Source organism: Phodopus roborovskii, unplaced genomic scaffold, assembly GCF_943737965.1.
Source record: "Phodopus roborovskii unplaced genomic scaffold, PHOROB, whole genome shotgun sequence".
Taxonomy (NCBI): domain Eukaryota; kingdom Metazoa; phylum Chordata; class Mammalia; order Rodentia; family Cricetidae; genus Phodopus; species Phodopus roborovskii.
In genome coordinates, this window is record NW_026126525.1 from 38,644,707 (window position 1) to 38,656,512 (window position 11,806).

At 37.4% G+C, this 11,806-nt stretch overlaps 1 pseudogene; it reads right to left on the reverse strand.

The window, feature by feature from the left end:
- Positions 1–5,305: 5,305 nt before the first annotated feature.
- LOC127232145 (mitochondrial inner membrane protease ATP23 homolog) lies at positions 5,306–6,157 on the reverse strand (annotated as a pseudogene).
- Positions 6,158–11,806: the final 5,649 nt, after the last annotated feature.

The window sequence follows — 11,806 nt, forward strand, 5'->3', positions numbered from 1 at the left end:
AAAAACTTTGCCCTGTTATTTCATGAAAGTGTACAATTTCAGAAGGCAGAGTCCTCTATCAAAATCCTTTTAATGAAAAAAAAAGCTTGCAAGTCAAGACATTACATCTTCAATACCACCACACACCTATGGACATGCAGTGTGGTGTGGCTTCTAGAAAACTCAGATGTCAATTATCACATATTCTCCTGAGCAGAAAGGAAAGTCATAGCACTTAGAACAACAAAGGAAAGAAAAACAGGCAGAGAGACAGAGACTTACAGACATATACAGAGATTAAACCTCTATGACTTGGGAGCAGATCAATCACCAATCAAGTTCCTACATCAACAGACAGGCAAGATGATTCCAAGTAATGCACTTAGTAGTGGAACTTAAATTATACATATGGTAACAGCCCTGTAATATCAGATAGTAACCCATATGTAGTGAGTCTGGTTGTACCTGCTGCTACTTACAATGTAACCCCCTTTCAAAAGAGTTTTCCAACTATTATTTTTTTATAAGGCAAACTTGTAAAAAGATGTGAGTGCTCTCCCATATTCTGCAGTTTTACAAATGAGTTATGAGAAAGTATACTAATTCAGAAAATGCGCTATGAATACAGTGAAATTGTCTGCATTTCTGGATTAAGCTAAAAATCATGAGACTTCTACATGTCTCTCTCAGATTGGGAATATATTCTTTCATTTCATGTTTTCCACTCAATGACACTCACACTCATTGTCTTCCTATTGGTCACTCTTTAAGCTCCAGAAATTTGCCTGCCTTTGAGGAAGGCCAGTGTTTATCTTTGGCGAGTAAATATTGGAAACTAATGGAAAACAATTGCTACTTCTTTTCCATGAGTCAAGAAAGGATAGACTGTACACAGAGATAAATGCAGTGCAAAAGACACCTGAATCATTGAAACACTGCCACAGATGACAGAAAAAGAATTATGCCAATAGAATTTGGAGATATATTGCATTATGCCACCATGGCCCACTCTATAGGAAAAGAGAACATAATTATAGAGCTAAAAACATTCATTAAATAGTTATTATGTTGCAAGCTTTGTGTAAAACTGTGGAGATTGAAAACAAATATTACTCCAAATCCTTTCATCCAGTGTTCATCTTCTGGTGTCCTGTAATTTAATTTTAAATTTCATAGAATCATGCAAAAATCATATTAACCCATGCTGTCAAAATCTTTAATTAAGTTTCAAGTCAGAAATTCTAAAAGGAGGAAGAATAATAACAAGACTAACAAAGTTTGTGGATGAAATCATGAGCATCTCATGGACAGCAAGAATAGAGAAGAAATAGACATGATAGAGCCAGGAGATGGCTAAGCAACATGTGAACCTAAACTGATATCCTCAGGTACTGTGTAAAAAGCTGGGTATGGTGGTGCTTCATGGACACCAAGCACTAAGGAGTGAAAGATGGGAGGATCCCTTGAGCTTGATGGTGAGTACTTCTAGTTATTTAAATGAGATTCATGAGTCTCCCTCTCTCTCTCTCTCTCTCTCTCTCTCTCTCTCTCTCTCTCTCTCTCTCTGTTTCTCTCTCTCTCTCTCTCCAGTACCAGATTTCTCTTTAAATGTATAGTGGCTCCCTCTATGATGATATTTCTATTCTTGCCTTCCTCTATTTTTTTCCTGACTCAATCTTCCTGTTTAGTCATATATACCTCACCCCTCCTCTTCCTCCAAGTTCCCTCTCACCTCCTCCCCCCACATGCTCACAATTTGCTTGGGAGATCTTGCCCTTTCCCCTTCTCCAAGGGACCATGTAAGTCTTTCTTAGGTCGCTCCTTGTTTCCTAGCATTTCTGGTGGTGTGGATTGTAGGCTGGTAATCCTTTGCTCTATGTCTAAAAATCATATATGAGTGAGTACATACTGTATTTGTCTTTTTGTGACTGGTTTACCTCACTCCGGATGGTTTCTTCTAGTTCCATCCATTTGACTTCAAATTTCAAATTCCATTGTTTTGTGTTTTTGTTTGTTTGTTTTTTTCCTCTGAGTAGTACTCCATTGTCTGTGGGCTGCCATTTTTTTCTTGTTGACTGTGTCTTTTGCCTTAGAGAACCTTCTCAATTTCAGGAGGTCCCAATTATTAATTTTTGATCTCAGTGTCTGTGCCACTGGTGTTATGATTAGGAAGTGGCCTCCTGTCCCAATTCATTCAAGGGTATCTCACACTTTCTCTTCTAAGAGGTTCAATGTGGCTGGATTTATGTTGAGGTCCTTGATCCATTTGGATTTAAGATTTGTGCATGGTTATAGATATCGATTATCTATAGTCATCTACTGGTCAGCATCCAGTTGTGCCAGCACCATTTGTTGAAGATGATTTCTTTTCTTCCATTGTATAATGTTAGTTTCTTTGTCCAAAATGGGTGTTCATTGTTGTGTGGGTTAGAATCAGGGTTTTCGATTTGATTCCACTGGTCTTCCTGTCTATTTTGGGCCAGCACGAAGCAGTTTGTGGGACTATAGCCCTACAATAGAGCTTGAAGTCAGGGATGGTGATGTCTCCAGAAGTTTCTATATTGTACAAGGTTGTTTTAGCTATCCTGGGTCTTTTGATTATCCATATAATGTTGAGTATTGTTCTTCCTAGTTCTGTGAAGAATTGTGCTGGGATTTTGATGGGGATTGCATTGAATCTGTAGATTGATTTTGGTAAGATTGCCATTTTTACTCTTTGATCCTACCTAGTCAAGAGCATGGTAGGTCTTTCCATTTTTTGCTATCTTCTTTAATTTCCTTCTTTCAATACTCACTTACCATAATTAAATAAAAAAACATATAAGCAATTTAAACAGACCTATAACCCCTAATCAAATAGAAGCAGTCATTAAAATCTCCCAAACGATAAAAGCCCAGGGCCATATGGTTTCAGTGTAGAATTCAATCAGCAATTCAAAGAACAGCCAATACCAATACTCCTCAAAGTGTTCCACATAATAGAAGCAGAAGGGTGATTGCCAATCTCTTTTTTTATGAGGCTAAATTTATATTGGTACCCAAGTCATACAAAGGCACAACTAACAAAGAGTACTACAGACCAATATCCTTCATGAACATTGATTCAAAAATACTCAATAAAATATTGGCAAATTGAATCCAAGAACACATCAGTGAAATCATCCACCATGACCACGTAGGCTTCGTCCCAGGTTGCAAGGATGGTTCAACATATGATAATCTATCAATGTAATCCACCACATAAACAGAAGGAAAAAGAAAAACCCTATGATCTTCTCCCTAGATGCTGAAAAAGCCTTTGACAAAATCCAACACCACTTCATGATGAAGGTCTTGGAGAGATAAGGGATAAGAGGAACATACATAAACATAATAAAAGCAATATACAATAAACCAACAGCCAACATCAAACTAAATGGAGAGAAATTCAATGCAATTTCTCTAACATCAGTATCAAGACAAGGCTGTCCACTCTCTCCATATATCTTCGATATTGTACTTGATGTTCTAGCTAGAGCAATAATGCAACAAAAGGAGATCAAGGGGATACAAATTGGAAAGGAAGAAGTCAAATTTCACTATTTGCAGACAATATAATTGTTTACATAAGTGACCCCCCAAAAAATCTACCAAGTAACTACTTCAGGTGCTACACAACATCAGCAAAGTGGCAGGGTACAAAATTAACTCAACAGCTTGCCTTCCAGGGCCCTGCTTGAGGCCTCCTGAGTCCTGTAGCCTGCATACCTGAAGACTAGGGCCTGTGCACAAGGTAACAGATCCAAGCAGGGCAGCCCATCCAATGTCTGCCAGCACCCTACTTCCACCTCCACCCACTGGATAAGGAGATACATCATGTTACTAGGCCTGCCTGCACCCACTGGAATAGAACCTAGGTCCCATACCCACCAGGAGAGGGAGAACCCCAAGAGTATGCACTGGAAAGAAGTGATGAGAAGATGTCAGTATAAGAACACAATCAACAACAGAAAGATCAATATGATACCCCCAGATTCTAGGGACTCCACACCAGCAAGACTTGAACATCTTAACACAGATGAAGGAAACGAAGAAAATGACCCTATAAACAGCCCCATGAAGATGATAGAGACCCTAAAACAGGAAATGAAAAAACCCTTTAAAGAAATGGAAGAAAAAAACAAACCAAAAAATGCAAAAAAAAAAAAAAAAAATCAACAAATCTCTTGAAGAAAGCAAATAAAGCTAAGGGGGGAAAAAATCAAACAGATGAAGGAAACAATTCAAAAAGTTCATGACTTGAAAACTGAAATAAAGACAATAAAGAAAACACAAACTGAGGGACTGCTAGAAATAGAAAAGCTGGGTAAACAATCAGGAACGACAGATGCAAACATAACCAACAGAATACAAGAGATCAAAGAGAGAATCTCGGGCACTGAAGATAAACTCGAGGAAATAGATGCATCGGCCAAAAAAGGAAAAAAAAATCTTAAATCCAACAAATCCTTAACAGAAAACACTGGAAATAGAAAAGCTGTATAAATGATCAGGAACTACAGAAGCCCATTACAATGAAAGAGGTGGAAGAGGGAATCTCAGGCATTGAAGATTCAATGGGAGAAATAGATTCATAGAAAAAAGAAAATCTTTTATTTTTTTAATAACTTATTCCCAACTTTCATTCTTTGCATTTTAATCATGACAACTCCTCACAAATGTCCTATAATGTGATCATCTCATTGTAAATAAATACTTACTTTGATCTCCCACCACTATCACAAAGGTACATGATTCACATATTTCATAATCAAATTTAAAATAATCTCATATAATAAAAATTACAAATTATAAAACTAAAGCATTAAAAAGATAAGTATACTGTGTAAAATACAAAAATGTTATTTGTTTACCTTATTTACTAAATGACTAGCTGTAAAGATTCAATTTTTGCCTTGCAGTTTAAGGAATTCCTTTTTTGCTATATTTATTTTTTGTAGTCAAATGCTAAAACCAACACCTTCTGCACTTTTTACAATATATGCATTCTGGATTCCATGACTAACCAATCACTTACACTGTATACATTCTGGATCCATGGTATCTATCTAACCCACCAATCACACTATACATTCTGGATCCATGGTGCCTAACCGAACATTTACATTGTATACACTTTTTAGCTGAAAACATTTACATTGTGTACATTCTGTGCTGATAACATTTACATTGTATACATTCTGTGATGAGAACATTTACATTGTGTATATTCTGTGTCTGAGAAGATATACATGTATACCTTCTGTGTCTGAGAACATTTCACCTGCTGAACTGTGGCTGTGGCTGATTATTTACATTGTATATATTTGTGCATTCCCTCCTGGTCCTGAGGTTCCGGGATACAAACCGCCACCATGTTTGAGTAATAGCTATGAGGGTCCTGAAAGTTCCTGTTAGCATACTGGGCATACATCTTAATATGTGGGATTCTGCCTAAAAGGCTCACAGTCATTGAACAAGATTCAAAAAACGTCATCCACAGCCTTCTGGGCCTCTTTCTCTGCTGATGTTCCGAACTGCCAAGATGAAAAGAACAGCTCTGTCCTGCACACAAGTCTGATGGTGTTGTTTGAATCCAAAATGCAACCTGAAGATTTCATTCACAAGTGAACAGTCCCCACTGAAGCTTGTGGCTAGGATCTCTGATCACTCCAAATGTCTGACATCTGTAAATCAGTGGTCATGAGCCCTGCAAAGATTAATTGCATGGATGAGCTCGTGGGTGATGACTCTACTCATGTGAGCCTGACTATGGATGTTATTCTGGCACAAAACAATCTGAAGCATCAAACCCTCTGCTGACATTTCTATCACAGTCTTCATAACAGAAGTGCCTCCCTTTGTTAATAGCACAGCCTGAGTGTTTCATTGCATCCAGTAGAAGTTGACATAAGGGTTCCTCTCTAGAGTCTTGAGGATCATGAGCAGGCAACACCAGTCCCGAGTGAAGAGGCTAGAGAGGAAGCCCTGCTGGGGCTTCTCATGGGTCACTGGCTTGGGCAAGCTCTGGCTGGAGTCCTGTGGCTACAGTAGCCTCGCCTGGCCTGACCCGTCATCGCCCCAAGCTGCAGCCATGCGGCTCACAGGCCTCAAGGCTTCCTCCTGTTCCTCTGTCCCTTCAACTAACCCGGGACACCATGGGGACCACAGAAGATATTAAATCCAAAAAATCCCTAACACAAAATATCCATGAATATAGGAAACCATGGAAAGAACAAACCTAAGAATAATAGGTATAGAAGAAAACTTTACAAACCTAAAGAAAGACATGCCAATGAAAGTTCAAAAAGCTTACAGAACACCAAATAGAATAGACCAAAAAACAAGTCCCCTTTATACATAATATTCAAAACACCAAACATACAGAATAAAGAAAAAATATTAAGAGCAGCACAGGAAACTGGCCAAAGAATATATAGAGGCACACTTATCAGAATTACACCTGACTTCTCCATAGAAACTGTGAAGGCCAGAAGAGCTTGGAGAGATATTCTACCAACAATAAGAATGACAGATGCCAGCCCAGACTACTAGACCAAGCAAAGCTTTCTATCACTATAGATAGAGAAACCAAATATTACATTAAAAAACTGATATAAATAATACTTATTAACAAATCCAACCTATAAAAAGTTCTGGAAGGAAAATTCCAACCCAAGGTTGTCGACTTCACCAACAAAAACATAGGTAATAGATAATTGCATTTTACCAACAACCAAAAGAAAAATGGAGGGAAATCCACACATAATACCACCAACAACAAAAAATCCAAAAAACACAAGAATTAAAAATCAATGTTCATTAATGTGCCTGAATATCAATAAAAATACACAGGCTAACAGAACTGATACAAGTACAGAATCCATTCTTCATTTTCATACAAGAAACATCTCATTTAAAGGACAGACATTACCTCAGAGTTAAGGGTTAGGGAAAGATTTTCATAACAAATGGACTGAAGAAACAAGCAGGTATAGCAATATTAATATCTAACAAATTAGACTTTAAACTAAAATCATTCAAAATAGATGAAGGTCATTTCTTGTTCATCACAGGAGAAAGCAATAAAGAAGTCTCAATTTTGATCATTTATACCCCAAATACAAAGGCCTTCACATTCATAACAGAAATATTACTAAAACTCTCTGTGAATATAAAAGCTCACACACTTACAGTGGGAGATTTCAACAGCCTATTATCAACACTAGACAGGTCCACTAGACAGAAGATTAACAAAGAAACAAAGGAACTACCATTAAGTTATGATCCATTGGATTTATAAGACATTTATAGAACATTCCATCCAAACACAAAAGAATATACCTTCTCAGTGTTACCTGGAACCCTTTCTAAAATGAACCACATACTTTACAATATAGCAAACCCCAATAGGTACAAAAACTTGGAATAACCTCCTGTATCTGATCAGACGACCATGCTTGAATGTTACATTTCAACTACAACACAAATTGCAGAAACACTACAAACTCATGGAAACTGAACAATGTGCAGTGCCACAATTCCTGTGCCAAGGAAGAAATAAAGAAAGAAATTAAGCACTACCTAGAATTCAATGAAAATGAAGACAAAACATACCCATACTTATGGGACAGTTTGAAAGCAATAATAAGAGGAAACTTCATAGCACTAAGTGGCCATATGAAAAAAATTGAAAAATAGACACATTAGAGAATTAACAGCAAAACTGAAAGCTCTAGAACAAAAAGAAGCAAACTCACCCCAGAGGAGTAAATGCCAGGAAATCATCAAATAAAAGGCTAAAATCAATAAAAAAAAGAAACAAAGAAAACAATTCAATGAATCAATGTAACAAACAGTGGTTCTTTCAGAAAATCAACAATATAGATAAACCTTTATCTAAACAAAATAAAAGGCAGAGAGAGAACATGTAAATAAACAAGATAAGAAATGAAAAGGGGGGGCATAACAATTTACACTGGGGATATCCAGAGAATCTTCAGGTACCTGTACTCAAAATTTTTGAAAATTCAACAGAAAGAGACAATTTTCTGGATAGATCAATAGGAGATGTCATTCTGTAAATATGTTTCTCATACTGGTTAATGAATAATGCACTGTTGGACAATAGGAAAGCAAGATAGGCAGGACTAGGAGACAAGGAGAGGAGAGGAAGTAGTAAGGAGGATTCAGCATGGGGAGACCGGAGAGAACAGAGGTCTCAGCCCGACTCCCCAGTAAGATGAGACCACGTGGCAGTACTTAGATTAACAGAAATGGGTTAATACTTAAGACAGAGCTAGCTGATAAGAAACAAGTAACTGGCCAACAGCAGTATATCTAATATACAGTCTCTGTGTGTTATTTGGGGCTGGCGTGGTGGCAGAAAAACCTTACTCGTTACAATAGATATCACTTACCAGATCAGATAAACAATTTAAACAGACTTGATGAAATAAAAGTACTCATCATAAGTCCCCCAGTCAAAAAGGAAGCCCAGACACAGGTGGTTTCAGTGCAGAATTCAATCAGAAATTCAAAGAGGAGCTAATGCCAATACTTCTCAAAATGTTCTACACAATAAGAGCAGAAGGGTCACTGCCAAACTCTTTTTATGAGGCTACAATTACCTCAGAGTCAAGCCACACAAAGACACAGCTAAGAAAGCAAACTATAGACCAATATCCTTCATGAACATTGATGCAAAATTACTCAATAAAATACAGGCAAATTGAGTTCAAGAATGCATCAGAGAAATCATCAAACATAACCAAGTTGGCATCATCCCAGGAACACAGGAATGGTACAACATATGAAAATCCATCAACGTACTCCACCATATAAACATACTGAAAAAGAAAAAACACATGATCATTTCACACGATGCCAAAAAAGTATTTTAAAAAATCCAAACCCCCTTCATGATAAAGGTCTTGGAGAGATCAGGAGTAATAGGAACATACAAAACATATTCCTATTGCAACATACAACATCAAACTAAATGGAGAGAAACTCAATGGGATTCCTTTAAAATCAGGAACAAGTCAAGGATGTCTTTTCTCTCCATATCTCATCAATATTTTACTTGAAGTTCTAGCTAGAGCAATAAGAAAACAAAGGGGATAGAAATTGGGAAGGAAAAAGTAAAATTATCACTATTTGCAGATGATATGATAGTTTACATAAGTGACCCAAAAAACTCTACCAGAGAAGCAAAGTGGCTGGATACAAGATTGACTCAAAAAAAAAAAAAAAAAAAAAAAAAAAAAAGAGTAGCCCTCCTATATGCAGTTGAAAAGGGGGCTGCAAAAGAAATCAGACCAAGATCACTTTTTTACAATACCCACAAAAAACATTAAATATCTTGAATAATTCTAGCCAAACAGATTAAAGACTTATAATTATAAGAACTTTTAGTCTGTCAAAAAAGAAATTAATGGAAAGATCTATGCTCATGGATAGAGAGGATAACATAATAAAAATGGAATTCTTGCTGAAAGCAATTGACAGATTTCATGCAATCACCACCATAATCCCAGTATATTCTTCACAGACCTTTAAAGATTATATTCAACTTTATATGGAAAAATAAAAGACCCAGGATAGCCAAAACAACCCTGTACGATAAATGAACTTCAGGATGCATCACCATCCTTGACTTCAAGCTCTACCATAGAGCTAAAATCCTGAAGAAAGTTTTGTATTGGCACAAAAATATACAGGTAGACCAATGTAATCCAATTTAAAACCCTGATATTAACATACACACTTATGATCACCTGATTTTTGACACAGCAAGTAAAATTATACAATGAAAAAAAACAGCATCTTCATTAATCATAACTGGAGGCTGGTATGTGGAAAATGGCAGATAGATTGATATCTATTGCCATGCTCCAAACTTAACTCAAAATGGATCAAGGATCTCAATATATATCCAGCCACACTAAACTTCTTGGAAGAGAAAGTGGAAGGTATCCTCAAACAAATTAGTACAGGAGAATGCTTCCTGAACATAACACCAATAGCACAGATGCTGAGATCAACAATTAATAAGTGGTACCTCACTGAAACTGAGAAGCTTCAGTAAGGCAAGGGACACAGTCAACAATACAAAACGACAGCCCAGAGAATGGGAAAAGATTTTCACCAACACCACATCTGACAGAGGACTGACCTCCCAAATATACAAAGAACTGAAGAAGCTAGTCACCAAAACACCAAGTAATCCAATTAAAAAGTGTGATACAGAACTAAACAGAGAATTCTCAATAGAGAATCTAAAATGGCTGAAAGACACGTAAGAAAGTGTTCAATATCCTTAGCCATCAGGAAAATGCCAATGAAAACCACTCTGATATACTGTCTTCCTCCTGTCAGAAGGCTAAATTTAAAAACACCATTGACAGTACATGTTGGAGAGAAAGTGTAGAACTGGGAACACTCCTCTACTTCTGGTGGGAGTGCAAACTTTACAGCCACTTTGGAAATCAATATGGTGGTTCCTTTGGAAAATGGGAATCACTCTACTACAAGATTCAGCAATTCCACTCTTAGGCATACATTCAAAGAATGAACATCATGCAACAAAGACATTTGTTCAACTATGTTCATAGCAGCATTATTCGTACTAGCCAGTACCTGGAAGCAACCTAGATGCCACTTCACGGAAGGATGGGTAGAAAATGTGGTACATTTCTACAATGGATTATTAACAGGGGGGAAAAACGAAGGAATCTTGGAGTTTGCAGGCAAATGGATGGAATTAGAAGAAACCATCCTGAGTGAGGTAACCCATTCACAAAAAGATGAAAGTGGTATGTACTCATTCTTATATGGATTTTAACATGGAACAAAGAATAACCAGCCTACAATACACACTGCAGAGAAGCTAGGAATCAAGGAATACCCTAAGAGAGACATACATGTTACCTCATAGAAGAGCAATGGGACAAGATCTCCTGAGAAAATTGGGAGAAGGAGAAGGATTTAGGAGAAAGAGAATGGGAGAGGAGAAGAGGAAAGGAGAACATAAAGGAGCAGAAATATTGAATCAGGAAGAATAGAGAAGAAAAACAAGAAGGTTGTAAAGAGAGGGTTGTAAAGAGAAATCTTACACTAGTTAATTGTTCAGAGACCTACAAGGATGTCCCCAGATAACAACCAAATCAATACTGGAGTGGCTACCTTAAATTCCCTTCTCCTATAATGAGATTGATGACTACCTTACATGCCATCTTCGAGCCATCATCCACTAGTTTATGAAAGCAGAAGCAGACATCCACAGATAAACACTGAGCCAAACTCCTGGAATACATCTGCATAGTGTGAGAAGTGATGACCAAAGTGGTCAAGATCAGGCTGGAGAAACCCACAGAAAGAGCTGACCAGAAGGGGGAGCACATGGACCCCAGACTAATAGCTGGGAAACAAGCATAATACTGACACCTACTGCCTGAACATGGGTTTCAGTTAGGAGGCCTGGGTAGTTTATGGTACCTCTGTCAATGGAACCAGGATGTATCCCTAGTGCAAAAATGGAATTGCTGAGCCCATTACCCATTGAGAGATACACCCTTAGCCTAGACACATGGGGTAGGGCCTAGGCCTTACCCCTAATGATTCAGCATACTTTTATGACCCCTTATGGAAGGCCTCAATCTGCCTTGGGAGTGCCTGGGGTTAAAATGGGAGTTCTGTGAGGAGCATATGAGGATGAGAGGGAGAGGGAACTGGGAACAGTATGTAAAGTAAATATATATATATATATATATATATATATATATATATATATTAAATAATAAATATA